The sequence below is a fragment of the Mustela putorius genome, unplaced genomic scaffold, assembly GCF_011764305.1.
Source record: "Mustela putorius furo isolate JIRA1106 unplaced genomic scaffold, ASM1176430v1.1 tig00000275_pilon_pilon_pilon, whole genome shotgun sequence".
NCBI classification, from domain to species: domain Eukaryota; kingdom Metazoa; phylum Chordata; class Mammalia; order Carnivora; family Mustelidae; genus Mustela; species Mustela putorius.
Genome location: NW_025421341.1, coordinates 33,616,134 through 33,631,154, shown reverse-complemented (window position 1 = coordinate 33,631,154; position 15,021 = coordinate 33,616,134). Strand labels below are relative to the sequence as shown.

Here is a 15,021-nt window from a genome sequence, read left to right as displayed (position 1 = left end):
AAATTTTAGGAAGTGAAAATTAACATATAGTGACAGAGAGATCAGTGGTTATCTGGGATGGGGGCCAAGGAGCCAGGGATATGAGGAAAGCTTTGGGGGTGATGGATATATTCACAGACTTGTTTGTGATGATGAATACATACACATGGCAAAACTTAACAATCCGGGTCTCAGTCAATGGAACATACAACACTTGCTCTCAGGGTTATGAGTTCAAGTCCCATGGTATGTGTAGAGTATACATAAAAAGCTTTAAAAAATTTTTTTTAACTTAACTGCACACCTTAAATTCATACAGCTCATATATGTTAACTATTCCCCAGTACATCAGCTTTTTAAAAAAATATAGTCTTTTTTTTTTTAAAGATTTTATTTATTTATTTGACAGAGAGAAATTACAAGTACACTGAGAGGCAGGCAGAGAGAGAGAGAGAGAAGGAAGCAGGCTCCCTGCTGAGCAGAGAGCCCGATGTGGGACTCGATCCCAGGACCCTGAGATCATGACCTGAGCCAAAGGCAGCGGCTTAACCCACTGAGCCACCCAGGCGCCCCTAAAAAAATATAGTCTTAACCAGTAATTAATAATCCTCCAAATACAAATTGGGCCCTAATTCATTCCTGTAAAATTATTCCCTGTTAATACCATGCATTTTAGTCATAAAATTCAGAGGGCATCCTTACTTCCAAACCATTAAGAAAGAGGGATTTCAAGGACCAAATTCAGTAAATCATAAAGAAAACAAATGTTTTACTGGAACAAAAAAAGCTATGAACAACTCAAATATTTTTTCATTTAAAAAACTTAAAATAGGGACACCTGTGTGGCTCAGTTGGTTAAGCGGCTGCCTTCAGCTCAGGTCATGATCCCAGAGCCCTGGAATCGAGTCCCACACCATGCTCCTTGCTCAGCAGGGAGCCTGCTTCTCCCTCTGCCTCTGCCTGCCACTCTGTCTGCCTGTGCTCACTCTCTCTGACAAATAAATAAATAAAATCTTTAAAAAAATAAAAAATAAAAAACTTAAAATAACTAAAAAGAGTAACAAACCATGTCAACTGTTGCTCTTATTTTATGTAGGATTAAACAAAAATAACAATGCACTATCATCTCATCCCCAGTATCATGACTGTTGCTAGAGTTTCATAGTCAATCCTTTAAAACAGACCAGACCAAAGCTGACCACGACAAAGAGAAAGAAGCAACTGTTTCCCATGTGGAGAAAGGCTCTCTGAATGAGAAGTTAAAGAGAAATGTCTGGGGACTTTCTCTGAATCCCTTAGCACCTACACAATCACTCACACCTCTCTGCCTCATCAAAGCCTAATCAGAGTTAGAAACAATCCAGTTTCAGTAAGAGAACCTAAAGAGCAAGAGCTCCTCAGTTAGCATCATAGGATTTTCTGCCTCTCCCTGGTTTGGGTACCCAAGCTCTCCAGGCGGCTACCAGATACACCAATAATATTTTCCTTCATTTTAAAGGCTTTTTTAAACTTCCCACTATATCAGCCTACTTCATTACTTGCCCTTTTCTTTATAGTCCCTATAGGATTTATGTTGATATCCTCATGCTCAGCATTTATGTTGACGTCAGAACCTGATTTAGAGATACTTCTCTAAATAATTCTCTGATTTATAGATACTTCTCTAAATCATTCTCGGATTTAGAGATACTTCTTGATTCCAGAGTCCTGGGATCAAGCCCCACATCAGGATCCCTGCTTGGTGGGGGGCCTGCTTCCCACCACCCCCTGCCTGCCCCTCTGCCTAAGTGTGATCTCTGTCAAATAAATAAATAAAATCTTTTAAAAAAAATGGTTAAGATGATACATTTTACCACAATAAAAAAGAAACTAGAAAAATGAGTTTCTCTGGACTAACAGTTGACTAAACCTGACCACTTCCAGCCTCAATGTGAAAGTTAATTGCATAATTACAACTCTGGAGCATCAAGTTCCTGCTATAGCTCCAAATAAAATGTTATCTGAAAAATCCTTGCCAAATCCTTCTCTGTCCCATAATGTGACACAAAGGAGCATCTCATGCAGCTCCACCATCCTCCAGTTAATAAAGACAAGAATAACTCTGGCTGTCTCTCTTACATCTACAGTAATGGCAGAGATGGCAGGACCTCAGAGGGATCTATGGAACTATTCCAGGCCCACTCACAGTATGACTTGTGCATGTGCTCAGTAGTGTTTGAATAAAAATGAACTTTACTTCCCACAGCAACTCCCCACATAAAACAAAAAAAAATTTCTGAAGGTTCAAAGGACATTCTAAAAACTGGATTCTATAAGGTTAGTTCTGCAACACTACAGGAATCCCAAGCCTAGGATAAACTGGGAAACTGCAAATAAAAGTTTACAAATCAAGGGGCCTGGGTGGCTCAGTGGGTTAAAGCCTCTGCCTTCGGCTCGGGTCATGATCCCAGGGTTTTGGGATCGAGCCCCAAGTAGGGCTCTCTGCTCAGCGGGCAACCTGCTTCCTCCTCTCTGCCTGCCTCTCTGCCTACTTGTGGTCTCTGTCAAATAAATAAAGTCTTTTTAAAAAAATAAATAAATAAAGTTTACAAATCTCCCCCACCTGATAAAATGCTCTGTTCTACTTTTTTGTACTTAAAAATATTAAGCCATCTCAAAATCCTTTCCAGCCCAATACCCAAAATCAAATGGTCTGAAGGCATTCTGAGATGAGTACTACAGAATGTGAGACAAATATGATTCTTAAAAAACATTTACAGCAATAAAACTCAAATGCACCGGGCGCCTGGGTGGCTCAGTGGGTTGGGCCTCTGCCTTCAGCTCGGGTCATGATCTCAGGATCCTGGGATCGAGTCCCGCATCGAGTCCCGCATCGGGTTCTCCGCTCAGCAGGGAGCCTGCTTCCCCCTCTCTCTCTGCCTGCCTCTCTGCCTGCTTATGATCTCTGTCAAATAAATAAATAAAATCTTTAAAACAAACAAACAAAAAAACTCAAATGCACCAGAAGCTGGCAGGGCAGGGGGGTAGGGGAGGGGATAGAAACAGGGAGTTGTTCAATGGGTCCAGAGTTTTCGTTTTGCAAGATAAAAAAGTCCTAGTGTAAATATGGTTAACATCACTGAACTGAACACTTAAAAATGGTTAAGAGGGTAACTTTTATATCATGTGTTTTTATTACTACAATTAAAAAGAAACAATCACAGGGAGACCTCTGTGGCACAGCTGGTTAAACGCCCAGCTCTTGGTTTCAGCTCAGTTCATGATCTCTGGGTCCTGAGATGGAGCCCCACCTCTAGCTCTGCACTCAGCCAAGGCTACTTAAGATTCTCCCTCCCTTCCCCATCTAACCCTCCTTCCACCATGTGCACGCTCTCTTTCAAATAAAACAAATCCTAAAAAAAAAAAGAAAAAAAGTCACAGAAGTTAGTGCCCAGCAGTCATACTGATATAAAAATATTTCAAATCAACTAACTTCTACTGTCTGATACTAATCCCTAAAATACCTTTTGTCCCAATTAAAAAAAAAAAAGTGGACACATCTCGCTGATAGGACATGGAAGCTTTTCTAACTACAACAGAGCTGAGGGAGCACATATGAGGAAATAAGGAAGACGACAATACAAATACTAAGCAATGGCAGAAATACAAAGCAGACTAAACACAATCTGTGTCATCTGCATTTGCAATCCATCCTAAGTATCTAAGTAAAACTGTATAAAGGCTTTCTCTTTACTCCAAAAATAAAGAAAAACTCCTCAAACTGCTTACAAGACCCAGTACACCTCTCCAGCCCCCTCTCCCACCAGATTCTTCAACACTCTTCCTGTTCTGTACATAGAGCTGTACCCTAAGTCCCCAATCCTTCCCATGAACCCCATCATCTTTGCCCTTGCTGTTTGCTCTCACTGGAACACTCCTCCTTTTCCTATGCAACCTTCAAATCTTAGTTCAAATGTCTTTCCAGGGACTTCCCTAAATTAAATAGTGTCACTGTTGTATTTTTACGTTCATGTAATTATTGGTATCATCTGAAGACAGGGGCCAGAGATGCACTCACTGCCCCCCATTTCCAAGGCCCAACACAGTGTACCCAATAAGCACTCAAATATTTGTTAAACAAGTGAATAAATGGTCAACAAACCCATAAGAAGGCAATGAAACATCTTAAGAGGATTCTTTAATGAATCTTTAGAGGCTGTCCAAAGCAATTAAGCCTAAAACCCCTATTTAACTCTTAAGAAAAATAACAAAATACACTTCTCTGGCCCTTCTATGTCCTGAGCATCACAGGTTGTTAAGTAAGATACAAAAATACACAAACACACCGTAGATAAGGCAGAATTACTACTTGCTGGGCAACTTGTTTTGGTATTTCTTGCTACAATGCCTGCTACATAAGGAGCCCTCTGGAAATACCTGTCAAATGAATAAAGAGCAACATTTCACAAGACTCTTAAGTATATATTACCCAGTAACTAACTCTACTGAAAACTGTGATGACTCATATAAAGACCATTACAGAAGCAAAGGAATGAATCTCTTAAGTGGCAAAGCCCCCTGCTATATATAAGCCATATTCATTTAGATCTCAAAAAGGAAAAATGCCAGATGTGTACTAAGAGTGAAAGAAATGGATACTGCAATCAAGTAACCACAGAGCTTTAAACAGAAACTACAAAATGTCACTTTGAACTATTTCCCAAAACCCTTAAGAACATAAGGAACTATTTAGGATTCCCTGTCCCCTCCAATACAAATATAAACTGTATCTACACTTTAGAGATATAATCCATAAACATAACACAGAAAACTCCAGCCCACAGTGATCTCTCCATCCTCTGATTTTCAATTAAACAAATGCTACTTTATACTTTTCCCAATAATTTAATCTAGACACTCTTATTTTATATCTTTTCACATAGTCTAACACTCTGGGTGCTTATTACATACTTACTGAAGTGATATGAAATTATACTGCGTTGAATAATGGATTTTGGTATAAAACTTCCTGCAAAGGTCATTCCTGAAAGTTTTTCATATGCCTCAGTTTTAGCTCCATTATTAAATATAAAGTCGTTATCCAACAATGTTCAAACAAGGTTTATAGTTTTCTTGGTACCACACCTACAAACTCAATCAAGGGAGGTTTTCAATGTCATGGTGTCTTTTCAGATTAAGTCAGAGATAGTAACAACACCTGCCCCTACTTTCTTCAACGTGGCAAATAACACTTGACATCGCCCCCAAACTTAATCAGTTCCAGGCAGAGTTCCTTCTGTAGAAAACTGGAAGACACAAAAACCTATCTACATTTAATACTAACGGCACATCCCTAAAAACCAGGAAACATAATCTCCGGAAAAGGGTCAGTTTTAAATGTCCAATGACATGAGTCTCCACGATCAAGAAAGCAGATAAAATACATCACTTAGGAAAGCCCAAAGCAGCAGGCAAATATCAAGCATTCTAGTTAAGTGGTTGCCATTCAGGGCTCCTCAAACGCTCCATCCCTGCTAGTCCCAAACATCTGTATCAGGACCCAGGACAACGCGCCCACAGGTGACCCGAGTCTCTGGAATCATCCTCTCTACAGCAACAGGCTCTATTTAATTATGGTTTTCCTATCCGCGCCCCGAAGGAGGCTGCAAGAGAGGGCCGGCGGGGCCAGGCGCGAGGAGCCGAGCCTGTCAGGCCGGGTCGGCCGAGAGCTGGGGGCTCGTGGTGGCAGGGGCGACGCCGGAGCAGGGCAACGACGCTGGAGAAGGAAGGCGCTCGCCCCGGGCCGCTGCCGCAGGTGCCCCGCTAAGGACGTAGGAGAGCCCGCAGGCCAGAACCGGGGCGGGTCCAGGGAAGGGGTCGAGGTGAGGCGCGCGACGGGGGCGGGGAGGCCTCACCGTTGCTCCCGGGAGGCTGGCGCCGCGGAGGTCCCGCAGTTGCTAAGGAGAATGCTCTTCCGGGTCGGGGCGCGGCGGGATAGGGAGCAACGGTGGCCGGACGGGGCCAAGAGCGCCGCGCGCAGCCAGAGCGCCGCGGAGGCGGGGGTCTATGGTCGTTCCGCTGTCGGGGTGTGCCGCGGCTTGCGGGGGCTGGCGAAGGGCCAGCGCGACTTCTCTCGCCTCGCCTCGCGGGGGCGATGGGCTGTAGCCGGTGGCTCCAGCGAGGCCACTTCTAGGAAGCCTTCCTGCCCGACCCCGACCGCCTCAGCCGCCCGCTCCGGAGCCCGCCCAGCCCGGGCTCTCGCCCGGCTTCTAGTCCCCCTGTTGTAGCCACGCCGGTGCTTTCGCGGGACGGGGTTTTACTCCTTCTTTCATTTACTAGACACTCGGTTTGGGACACCTGCAGAAGTCTCGGGGCAGGGCTGGCCCTGGAGAGGCGGAGAGGGGCGATTGAGGCGCGGTTCCTGTCCTCAGAAATGCACAGACTGATGGGAGGGCAGGCAGACGGGTGCTGCTTCCCGGGGTGGGCTAAGCAAAGGCCGTGGGGCCTACCCAGACGGGTGAGGGAAAAGCTGGGGGTGGAGGCTTCAAGCAAGTAGAAGGGTAGGAAAGAATGTTTCAGGTGAGAAAGTAGGCTCGGTTGAGAAACCTGCTGAAAGGTCAGTGTGGCCTGCCCAGGGAAGTGTGTAGAAAAGGATGGAGCCTAAGAAAACATCAACATTGTAGGTGTGAACAAGGAAGAGGAGCCTTTAAAGAGCAGTCAGAATGTTTGGTTGAAGGACTGCTGAAAAGACAGCAGGAGAGGAAAGAATTCCAGTAAGGATGTGGTCGCCAGTACCATGATGTGGCCATCAAGTGCCTAGTGGTGACCATAAAAAATCAAAATTCAGGAATATGTTGTCAGAGTGGACAGTGGCTTGAATCTGTGTAGTGAAGGGGTCCACCACCATATCCTCCATATTCAAACAAGGAAAAGAGATATATTAAATTGTTCCTGAATGCCTTAATGTTTTTGAAAGTATTTGTAAATTTCAGGATTCCTCTACAAATACCTCTACTAGTTTTTTTTTTTTAAGATTTCTTTATTTGGGGGACACCTGTCACATCCATTAAGCATCGTGCCACTAAGCATCTGCCTTTGGCTGAGGTCAAGATCCCAGAGTCCTGGGATTGAGCCCCTTGTCGGGCTCTCTGCTCAAAGGGGAGCCTGATTATCCCTCTGCCTACCACTCCCTATGGGGGTCAAAGGAAAACCACAACACACTGTAGAGTGACGTGGGGTGAGAAGTTTGCCCCAAGCATACCTCCAGTCCAGAAAACCAGTACATTCCCCTTATATCAAGTATTATAACAAGCTCACTTAAAAGAGGCATATTCCTCTCTAAGAGACTAAATATATCCACAAAGGATGTGACCAGCCATCTATGGGAGTAAACCAAGAAATTAAAAATGTGTGGCTGAAAAGTTAGAACACCCAAAATATCGGCCAAGGGAGCTTTAGGTGTAACATAAGCAAGGCAGGACCAGGAAATGGTTACAGTTTAATAAAAGGAAGCTAAATCAAGTGTTCTGTGAACAGAAGGGACGAAGTCAACTTGTAATAGAGACAAAAAGAAGCCCCAAATCCATAAAGTACAATAGATAAAGTCTATCCCACATTCTCCTGGCAGCCTTGAATAGAGCTTCAATTCTAAAGAACTGTGTTCTTTTGAAGGACCAAGGTGATTCATTAGGCTAAACTTGGCTGGGGTTCTAGGAGATTTCAATGTTGCCTCAAGAGATGGAAACTTATCATTGCTGTGAAGGCATATTTTTAGAGAACTGCAGGGAGTTGTGGGTGAACTCTGTACTTCCAGGATGGTGTAGGCATGAAGGGTTCCAGGTGACTCTGGTCTCTGGATAATGGATAGCCAATTAATGAGGCAAAATGCTCTGAAGAATGCCCAGACTATAAACGGAGGACCAGGGTTACCATGCCCTGTTGGTATATACAGTGAGCCATCTGCTACCTCCAGCAGAATTCCATTTTGGCATTGAGAGGTATCGTGTCTATTATGAAATTCAAGCCTTCCTGGGAGTTTAAGGATTATAGACAGCTAAAATGCCCCAGAGTTTTCCAGGTCCAGATGACCCTGATTCCTAACCACTACCACCCCCAACTTGGTCTTCTCCTACACTAACATTACCCAGTCACAGAGGCAGAAATCCAGACACCTAGGAGCCATCCGTGACTCCTCCACTCCCCCTCCACCATACCCTCACCCTTACAGCCCAGTCCAAGAACAAGTCCTGTAGGTTGTCTCATTCACCCCACCCAATCCCACTACCAAATACCACAAGAACTTTAAGGAAATATGATGGAATAAATCTACTCAACAACATGCTTGATTTCACCTTGAAGGAAGGAAAAGCTAACAAAAGGACTATTAAATATATTGAAGAAAAACTAAGATAAAGTTGAACATATTCCAAGAACCAAAGTGAAGGAGTATTTGCTGGCCTAAGGGTATGACTTTGGAAGGACCAATCAGCTGTGGGATGGAGTCAAGTGCCCTGAGCCTCATCTTTGCGTGTGCAGGCTGATAGTGCTGTGGGCTGAGTGTTACGGGTGAGCAGAAAATATGTCTCATCCTCTCCATATCAATTGATCTTGGCCTCCTCAATTCCAACAATTAGCCCCACCCAGACCACTATTTCCCACTTGCAGTCCTTGTCTGATGAGAGTCTGTTTTTGTTCTTGTCTCACTTTAAATGTAGCTTTAAAAAATACATTTTTTTTCACTCTATGGGTATTATTTTTCTCTTAGCTTTTTAAATATAAATCCTTGGGACATCTGGGTAGCTCAGTCGGTCAAGCACCTGCCTTCAGCTCGGGTCGTGATCCTGGGGTCCTGGAATAGAATCTCACATTGGGCTCAGTGCTCAGTGGGGAGCCTGCTTCTCCCCCTGCATACAGCTCCCCCTGCTTGGGCTCTTTCTTTCTGACAAATAAATAAATCTTTTTTTAAAAGTGTTTTAAGAAAAATGATAATAAAAATAAATAAATATAAACCCTTCTAGATCCTTCCCACTTTTAGCCTCAGAGCTCTTGGCCTTTACCTTAATTTCTCTTTACCTTCTAGTTCCTATTTAAAATCTCATCTTTCTGAATACTTCTAACTGTTCATTTTACTTTATCAGATCTATCAACATGTTATTCTTATTTTTTCTTTCTTTTTTTTTTTTTAGATTTTATTTATTTATTTGGCAGGCAGAGATCACAAGTAGCAGAGAGAGGAGGAAGCAGGCTCTCTGCCAAGCAGAGAGCCCGATGAGTGGCTCGACCCCAGGACCCTAGGATCATGACCTGAGCCGAAGGCAGAGGCCTTAACCCACTGAGCCACCCAGGTGCCTTCAACATGTTATTCTTAATCTTTTAGATTTATTTTTTTTATTTTCTAGTTCTTTACTCTTTCTTTTATTTTCTATTTAACATATGCTACTTCAAGTATGAATTTTAGAAACTTCTCATTTATAATGCTATTTGTTCAAAGTTTTGATTCCCACATCCTTAGCTTTTAATTTGCCTTAATTTTTATATCTCTCATTCTCCCATTTTGATCTTCTCTTCCCCTGATCTTCCATCTTTTTTCTAATTTTGAGCTCTCTCTTTTAATCACAGATTAATCTCAGCAGCTGTAAATGACAAATAATAGTTATTACACTTTACAAAAGAAAGAATGACCGGGTGTCTGGGTGGCTCTGTGGAGTAAGCCTCTGACTTTTGATTTCAGCTCAGGTCCTGATTTCAGGGTCCTGAGATCCAGCCCCGCATCAGGCTGGGCACTCAGCGGGGAGTTTCTTCTCTCCTCCCTCTCCCTGCCCTCCCCTGCTCGATCTCTCTCTCAAATAAATAAATAAATAAATAGACCTTTTTTAAAAAAGAGAGAGAGAAAGAGATAAAGTGACCTTTAAACTCATTAAACCCAGAATGTTGACACCTTTGTCTTGTTGGAGAATTCACTGCACGGGGAGGTCTTCATAGGACAAGGTTTTACTTTTTTCTCCTGTACCTTGCCCTCTGCCAGATACCAGCATCACATGAAGCTGGCAATTCCAGTAGAGCAGCAATGTGTCAGAGCACTTAAGGGGAATCAGACTGCTGGGTTCAAATCCAACTCCTTCAATTACTCACTGTGTGACCTTAGGCAAATTACTCAACCTCTCCATTGAGGTTTCCCTCCCCATAGCATGTGAATGATGATGGTACCACCTCATAAGGTTGATGTGAATTTTAAATGAGTCAGCACTTAAAACAGTGCCTGGCACAGAGTAAATACATGTTTGTTAATATTATCATTTGATAAGAAATTATCCTCAACCATAGTCACTCTTAGGAGTGTAGAACAGCTAAGTATCTTGTATATGATGGTCCTAATAGACAGCTTGCTTTCTTCCTTCTGTAGCAGACGCTGCAGCCTACCAAACTTCACTTTTGGCATGCTCTCTTCCTAACAGAACCCCAATTTTTTCTTCCCAGATAACAACTCTCCTCCAAGGAATCATGTGCTAGAGGGGAAGGTTGGGTCTGCTCTGTATCTATGTGAGTGTTTGAGGTGAGTGGGGGACAATTTCAATGAAAGGTGAGTCTTTCTCCTGTTCCAGAGCCCAGTGCTGAATGAGACTCTTCACTTTAAAAAGTCTAGAGAGAAGGGGCACCTGGGTGGCTCAGTGGGTTAAGCCTCTGCCTTCAGCTCAGGTCATAATCCCAGGGTCCTGCTTTCTGCTTGGCGGTGAGCCTGCTTCCCCCGCCCCCTACCCCGCCTGCCTCTCTGCCTACTTGTGATCTGTGTGTCAAATAAATAAATAAAATCTTTTTTAAATTTTTAAAAATTAAAAAGAAAAAGTCTAGAGAGAAAACAGCTGATTGGCTAAGGCCAGCCTATGAATTGGGCTAGGGGGATCCATGGAGCCAGTCCACTGACCCAGAGAAACAGACTCACTCAGCACAATTATGGCCATTTGGGTCTATACCTTCCTTAGGATCTCTGTGTATGTGTGTGCACCTGTGGATCCACTTATTAAGGGAAAGGGGGAGTGAATTTCAATGAAGGTATATGAGCAGGGAGAAATAATCTTATGCAGTGTATAACCCATCTACACAGATAGACATACCCTCGTCTGAAAAGCAAGAATATAAAGTATAATTTTTGTAAAATGTGATAATCACATTTGAAAATATTTAACTGGAGATAAAACTTCTCAGAATGCCAAAACCAAACCAAGACAATTTGAGCAAAGAGGACTTAGAGAAGGTGAGTAAATGACAAAAAAAAAAAAAACAACAAAAACAAAAAAAAAAACCCTGAACTCTTAAGAAAGAAACGGGCTTTTTTAAAGTAGTTTTTAGTTAGAATAAATATAAAGAAATGAGCCCAGTCTGTTTTTTGTTGGGTTAGTGAAAAATGTAGTAAAACACTGGGAAACTGAGTGGATCAGAAAATTGTGAGAACATCTCATCTCCCTTAAGTGAGCCAAAATACACGGCCTCCAATAGAATTCCTAAAGTAAACTAAAGAGAAAACAAGGAATTTTAATAACTGAGAAAAATACAGAATAACACAGCTACAACAATAATAAGATTACATGCAAATGGACGAAATTCTCCCATTTAAAAAACAGCATCATAGACTGGATTAAAAAGACAAAATCCACACCTACAAATCTTCTTTAAAAAATACATTTAACAAAAGGGAAGATAGAATAATTTAAGAGCCTGGCTCAGGTAAATCATGCTTGCATAAAACCAAGTATAGCGGGTCCCAGCTTGACTGATTAAGTTATGTTCATCCCAGGATACTGGCATACCTGGGCATGCCCAGAACACCCATGGCAGGACCCAGAGGAGGTCTGTTTTCATGAGAAGGCAGCATCCTAGGAAAGAATCCCTTCTTCAGGCAAGGCCAAAGGGAAGCCCAAGGACAAGAGGCCAGTATGATGCAGTGTAAGGGAGGGAGACTGCAGAGGTGGGTGTGAACACAATTCACACTGCCGGCCTAAGGCAGCTCTGCTCTGTAGCTTTTCAACAGAACGGGCACCAGCCTGGAAAGGGTGCTGTTGGAGCATGTTGGCCTTAACTCTCCACAATGCTCCATTCATTGGCCCCGAACACAGGCTCTGCCCCAGCCCCACTGAGAGATCATGGGCAAGTCCCTGCACCTCGGGGGCCTCCATTTCTTCTACAGATGGAGGCGATTGGAGGAACAGATCCAAAGAAGAAAAATTGGGAAATAGAGAGCTTTCTCAAGTGCAGATTGAGCCTTCTCAGACAATTAATTGCAATTTTCAAGATAAAGATATTCACATAGATACACAGATTTTACACATTCTTTCTTGGACTTCCATACAGCAAAATTGAAGAAAAACCCAATATACTACCTATATGCTCATGACCAGGAAAGAATGGAAGTAAAACTCTGTGACAGAATAATTGAGTTAAAAAAGCAACACCCTAAAAGGGATGTTATGTTAAAGACAAAGAAAAAAAAGATACCATTGATACAGTTAAAACTGTGTCAGATGAAATTTGCTTCTCTCCTGCCTATGTTAGTAAGAAGGAAAAAGGAAAAAATAATCAATTCAATCTACACCTAAATTTTTTTTAAAGATTTCATTTATTCATTAGAGAGAAAGAGAGAGACAGCACAAAACGGGGAAGGAATGAGGAAGAGGGAGAAGCGAGCTCTCCAGAGCAGGGAGCACAATGCAGGGCTCAATCCCAGGACCCCGGGATCACGACCTGAGCAGAAGGCAGCCGCCCAACCGACTGAGGCACCCAGGCACCCTTACACCTAAATTTTTTAAAGATTGAGGTAACAAATTTAAAAGGAAAAGACAATAAATATGAAATCAAATAAATTAGAAAATAAGAGGGTGTCTGTTTAATATGCAAAACAGATAAGAAATTAGCTAATATAGTATTTGCAGACTATTAGGATAGTCAACAAATACCCAAGAGAGCATAAGAGAAACAAAATGCAAAAACTATAAACACAAAAAAAGTTTTAATTATTAGGAAATATTATTCAAAGTTAAACTCTGGTAAGTTTTAAATATTAAAGGGATTAATAATTCTGAATACAACTTACACAAGAAGAAAAGAAAACTCAGGCAACAGGGAAAGGTTAGTGAAAGGGAAAGTTCAAGGAAGAAGCATGGAAAATTTATTGTAGAATGACTCAGTGAATTCTTTTTAAAAAGCACCTAGGCTTTATTTAAAAAAAAAAAAAAAAGGCACCTAGAGTTGATAATGTTGTCATTAACACTTTCAATTTCAAACAAATAAAAACCAAATTCATTTTGTAAGACAAATATTGTTATTTCCCTCCTACTTGTAAAGATATAGACTATAATACTGAAAAAAGTTTCAAAAAATTCTGTACATAATTTTACTACTTCATACATAATTTTACTACTTTTGCACAATTATTTTTATTTTATTCTGTTTTTCTGCACTGGTGCTATATACTTGTGCCGCATAGTTTGCAGAATGTGTAATTATCTTGCATCCCTGCATTTATAAATTGTAACTTAGTATGTTCCATGTTTATCTTAGAGTTTTCTTTTATGCTATTCATTATATAAATTACAAATGTTAATTGGAACTAACTTAGAAATAACATTTGATTATGAGGAAGCAACTAAAAATGTATGCCTGATTCCACCCAAAGATAGACAGACAGGCAGACATTTGGATTTGGCTCGCAATATACTTTTTTGAAATTTTTAAGATGAGATATACAGTTGACCCTTGAACAATGCAGGGATTGGGATGCTAATTCCCCAGACAGCTGAAAATCTGAATATAACTTTTGACTCCCCCAAAACGTTACTACTAATAGTCTACTATTAGTTTACTGTTAATTGAAAGCCTTACCAATGACATCAACAGTCAATTAACACCTATTTTGTATGTTGTACACATTATATACAGCATTCTTACAATAAAGTAAGCTAGAGGAAAAAAGGTTATTAAGAAAATGATAAAATACATTTATAATATGTACAGTATTATATTTATAGAAAAAAAACTTCATATAAGTGGACCCACACAGTTCAAACTATGTTGTTCAACAGTCAGCTATATAATTCAAATAACATCTAATTCACCATTTTAAAGTATGCAGTTCAGTGGTTTATAGTATAGTCACAATGTTTTCCAGTAATCACCACAATTAATGTAGTGCATTTCATCATACCAAAAAGAAACCCCACACCCTTTAGCTGTCATTTCCCTCCCATCCTCCCAGACCTAGGAAGCTACCAATTCTTTGTTACAGATTTCCCTATTCTGGACATTTCATATGGAATGTGGCTTGGTCCCTTGTGACTGGCTTCTCTCACTTAAAATGTTTTCAAGTTTCATCCATATTGTATCATGAATCAGTACTTTGTTCCTTTATATAGAGAACTAATATTCTGCTGTATATATATCCACATCTTGTTTATCTCTTCATCAGTTGATAAATATCTGGGGTGTTAACACTTTTTGGCCATTATGAATAATGTAACTATGAACATTCAAGTGCAAGTTTTTGCATAAACATATGTTTTCAGTTCTTTGGGGTATGTACATAGACATGGAATTGCTGGGTCATATGGGCCCAGTTATGTGGCAACTACACCATTTTACTTTCCCACCAGCAATGGATGAGGGTTCAGATTTCTCCACAACCTTGATGTCATTTGTTATTTCCCATTTTTTTTTTATTACAGGCATCCTAGTAGAATGATAATCTCATCTAGTAAAGTGGTATCTCCTGGTAATTTTAATTTGCAGTTCCCTAATAGCTAGTGATGGTAAGTATCTTTCCATGTGCTTATTGACCTCTTTTATATCTTTTTGGAGAAATGCCTGTTCAAGTGTGTCACCCTTTTTGTCGTTGAATTGTAAAGACTTCTTTACATATTCTGGATGTGAGGCCCTTATCAAGTATGTGATTTGCAAGTATTTTCTCCTACATTGTGGGTTGTATTTTTACTATTTTAACAATGTCCTCCAGTGCAAAAAAAAAAAAAAAAAAAGTTTTGGTTTTTCTGAAGTCCAAATTACCTATTTTTCTTTGGT

The 15,021-nt window shown here is 41.1% G+C and overlaps 1 protein-coding gene across 4 annotated transcripts in view; it reads right to left on the bottom strand.

The window, feature by feature from the left end:
- The window catches only part of DIS3L2 (DIS3 like 3'-5' exoribonuclease 2), a 366,495-nt gene extending 360,521 nt beyond the window's left edge, over positions 1–5,974 (bottom strand). For 3 of the 4 annotated variants that reach the window (XM_045078897.1, XM_004773468.3, XM_045078901.1), the window contains exon 1: positions 5,874–5,974. The gene's annotated coding sequence lies outside the window, so the exon portion shown is untranslated. The remainder of the gene's footprint in view (positions 1–5,873) is intronic. The other variant, XM_045078898.1, reaches the window with a different exon arrangement.
- Between the last annotated feature and the right edge of the window lie 9,047 nt (positions 5,975–15,021).